This window comes from Dipteris shenzhenensis, chromosome 5 (genome assembly GCF_047967505.1).
Source record: "Dipteris shenzhenensis isolate YYH24624 ecotype China chromosome 5, Dip_SZ_1.0, whole genome shotgun sequence".
NCBI lineage: Eukaryota > Viridiplantae > Streptophyta > Polypodiopsida > Gleicheniales > Dipteridaceae > Dipteris > Dipteris shenzhenensis.
The window spans coordinates 50,935,934-50,947,433 of NC_141600.1; positions in this window are offsets into that span (position 1 = coordinate 50,935,934).

An 11,500-nucleotide genomic window follows, 5' to 3' on the forward strand; every position below is an offset into this window, starting at 1 on the left:
GGAAGTTTAGAATGACGAATTTCTTGATGGGAAAAGGCTATTGGGAATTCATTACAGGAAATGAAGAAGAACCTGTTCTTCCTAATGTTCCCAGTCAACAGGAAATGCAGGCATTCAAAGGATGGCATGAGAGAGCCAGGAAAGTTATGTACTGGCTGTCTATCAGTATTTCGGACTCCATGATTGTGCATATTCAGGATGCAAATACGCCAAAGGAGGCATGGGATACTTTGGCAAAAATGTATAGCACAAATACGCAAGCCAGGAAAATGCAACTCAAACAGGAGTTGCACAATGTGCAGAGAGAAAATTTGAGCATAAATGACTACCACATGAAAGTGAAGAAAATTGCAGATGCACTTGCTTCCATTGGGTCGCCAGTGGATGATGACGATTTGGTTTCTGTGACCTTGAATGGTCTAGGAAAGGATTTTGCACAGTTCCGGACATCCATTGCCGTCCGTGAAAAATTTCCTGATTTTGAGGAGTTGATTGCTCTTCTAATTTCCAAAGAGCAGAGAAATGGGGGTGCATCTTCTTCAGCAGGAACTTCAAAAGAAACTGTCTTCTACTCAAATGCCGGCAGAGGTAGAGGAGGCCGATCTGCAGGCCGTGGTAGAAATCAGTATATGCAGCAAACGCAAGAAAACCAGTCCTATGCAGGAGGACGTGGTAACTCTAGAGGCAGGGGGAGCCAAAGAGGCCGTGGTGGATGGCAGAGAAGCCAAAATGCAAACAGCAATGTTGAATGCTACTATTGTGGCAAAATGGGTCATATGGCTAAGGACTGCTACAAAAAGCAGAATGACATTATGAATGGAAAATTGCAGCAAGGCAATTATGCATCTTCTAGCAGGCAGGGTGATGACAGAAATGAGCATCTATTTATGGTGCAGCATATGGCCAATTCTGTGACAAGTGCAGAAGAACAAAATGATGTGTGATATGTTGACTCAGGTGCGTCAAACCACATGACAGGTCATGCAGAATGGATGCAAGATGCAAGGAAAATGGAAAAGCCAGGATTTGTGGAGACTGGTGATGATACTGCACATCCTATTGTGCAGATTGGCAAAATTCCTTTGTCTATGCAGGATGGGAAAAAGAAATACTTGTCTGATGTATTTCATGTCCCGAACATCACCAAGAACCTGGTTTCTGTTGGTCAGATGGTTGAGCAGGGCTTGCAGGTTAGATTTAACCCTCATGGATGCTTTGTTGAGGATATGAAAAATAATGGTCGCTTGATAGCAAAAGGAAAGAAGAAGGGTAGGATGTTTACGTTGGATGCAGACATGCCTGAATTGAGTGCAGCAATGTTTGCACATGGGACCGGTGTAGTTGCAGATATTGATATCTGGCACAAACGCATTGGTCATGTTAATATACAGCGACTTAAATCAATGCAAGCCCAAAATATTGTTGTAGGATTGCCAAAATTCAAGGTTGCAGAAATGCACAAGGTTTGTGAAGCCTGTCAATTTGGGAAACAGGCAAGGAAACCTTTTCCTAAGCATGTTCAAGAGAGTAAAAAGCCATTGGAATTAATCCACTCTGATGTGTGGACTACTAAAGCTGCATCTATTGGAGGCTGTCACTATTTTGTCACATTTATTGATGACTTCAGCAGAAAACTGTGGGTGTATTTTATGAAAAAGAAAAGTGAAGTGTTTGGGCACTTCAAAGCTTTCAAAGCTATGGTTGAAAAAGAAACAGGCCTGCAAATAAAATGCCTAAGGTCAGATGGAGGGCGAGAGTACCTCTCAAATGAGTTTGCAAGGTTCTTGCAGGAGCATGGTATAAAGCAGCAATATTCATGCAGTCATACCCCACAGCAAAATGGAATTGCAGAAAGGAAAAATAGGCATATTGGAGAGGTATCTCGGGCTATGCTAAATGAAAAAGATCTACTAGATTATTATTGGGCTGAAGCAGTTGCTACAGCAGTTTATATAATGAACAGGACTCCCACTGCAGCAATACATGGCATGACACCAGAGGAGATGTATACTGGTAGGAAACCAGATATTTCTCATTTGAAAATTTTTGGTTGCATTGCCTATGTCCATGTGCCAGATGAGTTGAGGTCCAAGTTGGATCCAAAAGCTGAGAAGTGCGTCTTTATTGGTTATTCTCTGCAGCAAAAAGGGTATAGATGCTATAACCCTTCTACACGTCAGTTCGCAGTGAGCAGAGATGTTGTTTTTGATGAGATGAGCAGCTAGTATAAACCAGTAAATCTGATGATTGATGTAGATGCACAAAATGGTAATGCTGCACAGAATGCACAGCAGCAATCACAAAATATCAGTGGACCTGGAGTGTCATCTACCAGTGGTTCACATATTTCGCCATGGACAGGCAGATTGAGATCAGGAGAATCTCCTCAAAGCAATGCAGAAAGTGGTACGCAGGTATCACGAAAAGGAAAAGAGAAGGTAGATCAGCCCATGTTTGATGTGAATGCAGGTCACTCTTATGTGGATGGTGAATCCAGTGGCTCAGAACAGAGCATTGATGATGAGTTGGGTATTCCTTCTGTCATTACACCTGGAGTAAGGAAGACCAGGGATGTTTTGAGAGCACCTGGAAGTGAGCCTATTTTGTGCAGGTCTACCAGGGTTAGGTATCCTGTGGATAGGCTGAAATATGATGGATTTACAGCCATTCACTATGCCTATATGGTCAAAGTGATACAGGAACCAGAACCCACTTCTTTTGAGCAAGCCATGGGAAATGAAAAATGGGAGAAAGCCATGGATGAAGAAATGGATGCCTTGGATGCTAATGCTACATGGGAATTGGTGCCTTTACCTAAAGGCAAGAATGCAATTGGCTGTAAGTGGGTTTATAAGATCAAGCACAATGCAGATGGTTCTGTGAATAGATACAAGGCAAGATTAGTTGTCAAGGGGTATGCACAGACATATGGCATTGATTATGAAGAAACTTTCAGCCCAGTTGCAAGGATGGCAACCATAAGAGCAGCCATTGCTATGGCTGCATCAAAGGGATGGTCTTTACATCAGATGGATGTAAAGAATGCCTTCTTGCATGGTGATTTGCAAGAAGAGGTCTTTATGGAGCAGCCAGCAGCAGGTTATGCTCATGCTACTCATCCTGAGTTTGTTTGCAGGTTGAAGAAAGCCTTGTATGGCTTGAAGCAAGCACCTAGAGCATGGTCTGACAAGATAGGACAGTATCTTGTCACTATTGGCTTTCATATTTCCAAGGCAGATTTCTCACTCTATGTGAGAAAACAGAGAAAGGGATTATGCTGCTGGTCATTTATGTTGATGATTTGATCATCACAGGTGATAGTGATGAACATATCCTTCATGTGAAAATGCTATTGAGGCAGAAGTTTGAGATGAAGGATTTAGGAGAGCTGCGTTATTTCTTGGGCATTGAGGTGATTAGATCACCAAGTGGGATACAGCTCTTCAGAGGCAGTATGGATTGGACATGCTGTCCAAATATGGGATGACAGGTTGTAAGCCTATTTCAGTTCCTTTGGAGCAGAATGTGAAGCTGAGCGCAGATGCAGAGGTGAGCTTCTGGAAGACCCTACTATGTGCAGACGCATAGTAGGAAGTTTGATTTACATGACTATTACCAGGCCAGATTTGAGCTATGCTATTGGGTTGGTAAGTCAGTTTATGCAGGCCCCAAGGAAACCGCATTTGGATGCGGCTAGACGCATACTCAGGTATGTGAAGTCCACATTGCAGTATGGACTATTTTATGAGGCTGGGGTTCAGATACAGTTGCATGGATACATTGATGCTGATTGGCTGGTAGCATTTCAGATAGACGATCTACCAGTGGATATGTGTTCTCTTTTGGGAGTGCTGCAGTCACTTGGAGCAGCAAGAAACAGCCTACAGTTGCCTTGTCGAGCACAGAGGCTGAGTACAGGGGTGCAGCAATGGCTGCATGTGAGGTAGCTTGGTTGCATAAGCTACTTTATGATATGCATCAGTCTACAGATGGGCCGGCTGTCATTTATTGTGACAACATGAGCATTATACATTTGGCAAAGAACCCAGTCTTTCATGCTAGAACAAAGCACATTGAGGTGCATTATCACTATGTGCGGGAGAAGGTTTTACTAGGTCTTATTGATCTAGTTTATGTCAGCACAGAGGATCAGGTAGCGACATATTCATGAAAGCATTGGGCGCAGAGAAGCTGCGCAAGTTCAGAGACCTGCTTGGTGTGCAGGAATTGGGATTGAGCTCGAGGGGGAGTGTTGAGATATCGAGCTCCTCGCGATATGCCAGGGTGACTGTTGTGCATTTATGACACCGACTTGTTAGCTGGAGATGCGATTGGTACACCGCTCACGAATAATAGCTGGATGACAACTATCCTTATCTACACTAGTTCGTGGCTCAGTTAGTATGCCACCTTAGTTAGTTGAGTTTGGTTTGAGACCCACATATAGGGTTCTTCTATTTTCTTTGTACAAGAGTTCTTTTGGCTTTCACAACTAAGAAGAGGAAAACTGTTTTCAGCCTCCACCTTTGTGTGTATTCCCCCATTTGTGCATGTGAGAAAGCCGCAAGTGAGACTCCTTCCCTCTCTCCCACAATCTTCACAACCTCACCCCCCCCCGCCTCGCTCCGCTCCGCTCACCTCACCTCCCCCTCTCTTTCTCCTCCTTTTTTCCCCGCTTCCCCTTCCCCCCCTTCTTTTTCCTCCCCCTTCCCCACCTCGGGAGTTCGCAGTTAGTCAAGCGATATGGCGGCTACATGCCCGGAACCGGTGGCCCAGATGGACCCCCCCCCTCCATCAACCTATCACGTCACATTGACAGAGCACCAAGTCTCCTTGGTGAAGCAGGCCGCCACGGACTTCTCCCAGACATTAGTTTATGGGAGGGTCATTGGCTACTCCCCTTCACGAGCAGACATCAAGGACTAGTTGCAGTCCACCCTCTACCTCGAGGACAGTCACATTGAGGAGGTTGCACTCATGGGACGTGGCATTTTCTGGCTTAAGCTCTCCTCAGCACAGGATGCGAGCGACATGGTCAGGCGATCCCCTACTTCTGTGGGTGGGAAGATCATCCTCATGGTCCCTTGGTACAGGGGATTCAATGTAGCGGACTTCGATGCCCGCTTTCGTATTCCTCGACACCTAGTTACCCTTATCTTCCCAGGTCTCGCAACCGAGCTTCGCTCGATCATCAAGGACCTGGAGGCGCACTTTGGTTGGCCTATGTAGGACACCTACATTGATGCAGCGGCAGCCCAAGGGGTGCCACATGTCAAAGTGGCAGTCCTTGATCCACAGAGCATCCCCTTGGAGTTCGAGATAGAGACAGACACAGGTGTGGTGATGCAGCACATTCTGGTCACTGGTCGCCCAAACCAGTGTCTGAGATGCCATGGCTTCGGGCACTAGGCTCGCTCATGTCCTTGCTTCACGGGTACAAAACCTCAGAAGACCCCCGTTCAGGCATCTCAGGATACTCCGCTCCAGTCGGCGACATACCCTCTCGAAGAGGAAGGCTGGACAAAAGTCAAACGAAAACAGAAGGGCAACAAAGCAGGCCCCAAAAAACCTTCCCAGCCACAGCAAGAGCCCCCTCAGATGAACCCTACTCATCAGCAGCTCGGTAAGGGGAAGGAGAAGGGAAAGGAGAAGGTCAGCCAGCCTCCCCCTCATCCCTCATCCCGCCCCACCCCCCCTCTCCCCTCCTCCTCGACTCTTCGACCCCCACCCCCTCCAGGATCCCCCCCCGCATCAGTGGTTCCCACGCCACTCTCTTCCTCGAGCATGGTACAGAAGGAATCCCCCCTCCACCTGTGCCACCTGCAGCTCCGAAGCCAGCACAGACCTCACCCTCGTCTATCCCCCCAGGCTCGACGGCGGGGATAGGCCCTTCCCCACACGTGGCCAACACCCCTCCCTTCGGTTCAGACTCCTCATCGTCATCCCCAAGCCCAAGGGCTACTCCTAGAGCTCTTCCATTGGAGTTTTACCGAGCAGGTCCTTGGGACTACTTGGATGTAGCGGGTATTGGCTCCTTTCCCGCATGCCTAGACATCAGCATCTTCTTCCTCCGCAAGGGGGCGGAGGGTAAGGTGTCCAATTTGGCTCCGCACGATGGTCCTAGCTATTCCTTCACTATCTCCACTGAAGGGAATGAGCAATGGATAAATGAAAATGTTTGGGAGACGATACAAGACCAGACCCAGGAGCAGGTGCATGACTGGATTGGTAGCAGAGCAGCGAAGCTTCTTCAGCAGTAGTGGTAGGAAGGTGATGTTCGTCTACGTTGGCGCCACAGCGCCAAACGTTTTTGACTCCTAGTCATTATTAGACCACCGCTAGGGTGCGCCTACATGGAAGGGCTTCGCCCCTGGAGGACTTCAGAGCTTGCGGGCTTCTACAGCATTTCCTTGGCAGAGGCGTCGAGCTGGTTAGAGAGAGCTTACCACCATGGGACGAAGGGCCTTTCCCCTCTACTGAAGGTTTTAGAGGATGGGTCCAATGATCCGACCTCTCCTTCGAAACCTTCACAGAAGCGCCTTCGTCTCCACACAGGACATCCTCCGACCACTTCGACTTCGACCGCAAGCAGATAGCTGTTTGTGGCCCACCTTCCCTCCTCATGAGTTTATGCATTATCTCTTGGAACGTTAACGGGTTCCACTCATCAGGCACCCGTGGCCCCAGGAAGATGGTGCTCAGATAGGAGCTCCAGCTAGCTTTGGTGGGAAAGGTAGATGTGCTCCTACTGCGGGAACACAAGCTTTCGGCTTCACAGACTAGTATTTGTGGGAAGGTCCTCACAGGATGCTCCCACACCTACTGGGAACCTTCGATTGGCAAGCAGGGGAGAAGCGGGGGTGTCTGTACCTCCATCGACGCTTCTCTAGTTCAGCATGTGTTTGGTTTTGGCACTTTGATCCTAGGACGTGTGCTTTGGGTGGGCCTGCATATTGAGGGATCCCGCATTGGCATCCTCAATATCTACGCCTCGACTGATCTCAGATGTAGATCTGTTTTTTGGAGATTCTTGACAGACCTGTTGCCAAAGATGGACTCTTGGATTGTAGGAGGGGACTTCAACAACCTTGAGACCTTAGAGGATCAGCAGAGACGAGGCCCAGAGTTCCTCGGTATAGCTCAGGCAGAGCAGGCAGATTGGGACTCCTTCCTCTTTGTAGTGGGAGGTCGGGACAGTTGGAGGGAGCCTTTCTTTTGCAAATGGCCTGGGAGTCTGGACTTCTCTTGGGGTTACAGGAGGGAGGGAGGCAGACTCCTGGAGTGGCTGGACCGTTTCTATGTTAGTGATTGGGTGCTTGGCAGAGGAGGAGAGTCAGGAGTGGTTCCAAGGATGACACTTTCAGACCATGCCCCAGTCATCCTAGTCCTGGACTCGGCCTCTCAGTCCTCACCTCCACGTTCATGCCGGATCCCAAATTCCATCTACACCAAAGCAGCGGTTCACAGCAGGATAGTGGACCTTTGGGAGCAGGAGTGGGACCCTACCAAGGATATGGCAACACAGGTAGCTTAGGTGCTTGTTGAGTCTAGCCGCATTTGCCAGCAGGAGGCGATTCAGGTCAAACAGCGATGTTGGGTGTGGGAGAGGGGTCTCAGACGTGATCTCGCCTCGATTCAGAGGATGCAGCAGTCTTCTCCAGGCTCTGAGGAGCTTAGACAGCAGGAGGTTCGGGCCCGAGCCATGCTAGAGGAGATCACCCAGCATCACTCAGAGTTTTCATTTCATGCTTCCAAGTCCTTTTGGGCTAGGAAAGGCGACAAGATGTGCAGAGAGTTCTTCAGAACCCATGGACAGAGGTCAGCAGGGGAACAGCTCCGGTCTCTTAGGGCGCAGGATGGTAGTGTCAGGATAGATCCAGATGAGGTCCAGGCCTTGGCGATAGATTTCTACAGATCATTATTCCAGTAGGAGCCCCTAGACCCTCGTGGCCACATTTGCAGGGAGGAGGTGTGGAGATCTACACCGAGACTCATGCAGCCCCAGCATGCGCGACACCCTTCTCGCACTTTTCACTGTTGTGAAGATGCAGGATGCGGTGAGTGCTATTGATGGGCAGAAATGCCCAGGTGAGGATGGCCTCTCTAGAGCTTTCTTCACCACCTTCTGGGAGTAGATCCACCAGCCCTTGCTCGCAGCCTTCCAGCACATCTTCTCCAGTGGGCACATGCCAGAGATCCTTACGTCAGGCTTGATTTGCCTCATCCCCAAAGGGGGGGACTGCCAAGAGATCAGACAGTGGCACCCAATCACCCTCCTCCCGACCGCCTACAAAATCCTCGCCAAGATGATCAGCAGTCACATCCGCCCCCTGCTACATGACTTGATTCATGACACCCAGACTGGTTTTGTCCAAGATCGCAGCATCTTGGACAACATCTTCACTTTCTCAGAGGCGACGGAATGGGCCCAGCACAGTGGCCAACACCTTGCCATACTCCTTCTCAATTTTGAGAAGGCATACGACAGGGTAGACTGGTCCTTCTTGGAAGGTACACTTGCTCGGTTCGGTTTCTCGGACAAGTGGATCAGAGGTATTGCTAGCCTTTACAGATCGGGTTATTCGGGTTATCATTAGCGGCAGGATGGGGGAGAGATTCACACTCGAGCGCTCGGTGCATCAAGGCTGTCCATTAGCGCCCTACCTCTTCCTATTTTTTGTGGAGGCCATGACACACTTCCTTCGAGCTCGTACCATTGGTATTCGCGGGATGCGTCTCCCTATTCGAGAGGATGCCGAGCTACTGGACTCTGAGTATGCAGACGACACAGCCCTATATGTGCAGGATGATGTCAAGTCACTGGAGCGAGTGAGACTGTCCCTAGAGATTTTTTGCCTTGCGGCTAGGGCGAAAATCAACTGGCATAAGTCAGTTGGTTTTCTTACGGATCCGAGAGCCAGCTCACAGTGGGGTATTCTCCTAGGGTTTCGTTGGATCCCTAGAGGACAGACGACACATTACCTTGGATTCCAGGTAGACCTGGACATCACACCGGCTCAGCAGTTCTTGCCGGTCCTAGCCTCCATACGATGGAAGCTTGCTTTCTGGAGCACGGCTCAGCTTTCCTTGGTAGGCAGGGCCCTTGTGGTCAACCAGGTCCTTCTTGCCACTGCTTGGTATGTGGCCTCTTGCTGGTGTCTCCCGAGGTCTTGTGTAGCCCAGCTGAGGAGACTCGTGCGGAACTTCCTATGGTCTGGTTCAGACAGTTCCTACACCACCAGAGCTAGGGTCGCCTGGCAAATGGTCATCCTCCCCTAGGTAGAGGGCGGCCTCGGCATCATAGATCCAAAGCTATAGAGTCAGGCACTTCTTGGCAAGCTAGTCATCCGCGGTCTACCCCCAGGAGGACAGACATGGAAGCTCTTGCTACAGCATGGTCTCAGTGGGTGTACTCCCCAGAGAGGGGGTGTTTGGCAGCCTTCTATCCGATGGATCTTCACTTTAGCTCCTTTGACTCAGCCCCGTTCCCCTTCCTCCGTAGCCTTATTTCGGTCTGAAGGAAGTTGCGACACAGCCTTTCCCAGGTTCCCCCTAGCTGCCGAGAGGAGACAGACAGATAGCCCTTGATCTGGAGTAGCCAGGTGACAGATGATACAGGTCGCCAGCTTGGAGAGAGATCCCATATCCCTTGGGTGCTCTAGCTGCGTGGGCCCGCGCGCTCGTTCTAGGTCGTTCTAGGTTTGGAGGGACGTCTACAGTCAGATGAGCCCAGGCGAGCTGGTAGCAGCAGTAGGCATGGCACGTGGGATCCAGGCTCGACGAGCAGAGATTGATGATGCCATCCTTGCAGATTGGAGGATTCCCACAGGCACCAGACAGCTCTTCCCAGGAGATGAGAGGTGGCTAGGACAGTTCACTCCATGAGGCATTCCTTTGGTGGTGGCAGGCCTCTTCTCGGACTCTTCGGTACACTTCTTCTCCATCACTGATGACAGTCGCCTACAGAGCAGAGAGGCCATGATCGACCCCCAGCTTCCCTGGCAGCTCCTTCGCATTATAGGGCAGCAAGGGAAGACTTGGCATATAGACCCCCTGATTATGCAGGACCAGGATTGGAGATTCTGGATATGGGAGGGCCGTTCCTTGTCAGAGGTGGAGTGGGACCCAGGGGAGTGGCGTTGGCCACCATCGGAGACCTCAGAGAATCCTACCCCCTTCTTTTCTTACAGTGCATGCACGGGTCGGCGTGCTCTTGGGGCTCTCCAGCGTGGGCTACCCACACAGGCACATAGGTGGTATGCCCAGGGGATATCCTTGGCCTTTCTTCACACTTTCTGGAAGACTCTTTGGGCTAGCTGGCATCCGAGGAAGATCTCCTACTTCCTTTGGATGGTGGCATACAAGGGGCTTCCAGTTGGCAGTTGGCTGAGACAGATGGGGCAGGAGGGGCATTGCCAGATGTGTTTTCAGGAGGAGGAGTCCCTGAAGCATTGCCTTTGGAGCTGCTCGCATGTGCAGATGGTTTGGAAGGGAATCATGGGGATCTTAGCTAGGGCTACACCCAAGCTAGGACCGATCACTTGGGGAGCCGTTTGTTGGTGCAGCACTGAGCCGGGACATCACTTGGCCTATGAGTTCTCTAGACAGGATCCCGTCTTTTTCATCACGGAGGCCACTTAGGCATACATGGACAGTTTCCCATGGCATCTGACAGAGACAGATGCAGGAGCGATGCCTCAGCACCCAGTTTGGGAGATCATAGGGAGCATTATAGGCTGGCATATCTGGACTTCCAGATGCACACAGACTGTAGGAGCTCAGACTACTTCTACTACCCAGACCCTAGCTGATATTTGGAGCACGATCATTCACATGCTCAAGGGTCAATGGGATCAGATTCACTGAGAGTCTCGGGCAGGGAAGGAAAAGAGACGACGTTTCCTTCATGACTGGGACCATCAGGAGTTATTCTTCCAGCACTCCACTCAGAGTCTTCAGTGGCATTACACCCCTCCACCGTGGCTGTTTGTCCACTCTCTGCTGATTATGCCCTAAGAGGCTTGTATTTAGCATTTTGACTTCTCGGGCTGAATCCGTTTTGTGATTACAACCCGCTGGCCTTCAGGCCTTCTTGTACCCTCGCTTTCAAGTAATATAACTAGCACTACTTTTTGCACCAAAAAAAAAACATATGGAAAGAACAGAGACAGAATGCTAGTAATAGCATGCATACAAGAACCGACTGTCAATTAGAGACCGTTGAAGACTCAAACCACTTGGAGGACTGGACCACCAACCATTATGGCTAACCTACCTACGCACACCCCTCATAGTCATTGCTACTAACCCGCATGGTTATGCAATAACACATGGAACTCATGATGGACTATCTGAATCCCAATAGATACCCATCCCCTATGACAGACATCAAATAATGCATTTGCATCAGTGCAACAATCATTTTGGGCATAGCCTTGGCAGAGGACCAGGTGCAGTAAAGTATACGCAATCCTTCACGAAGTACACATGAAAAGAAGCA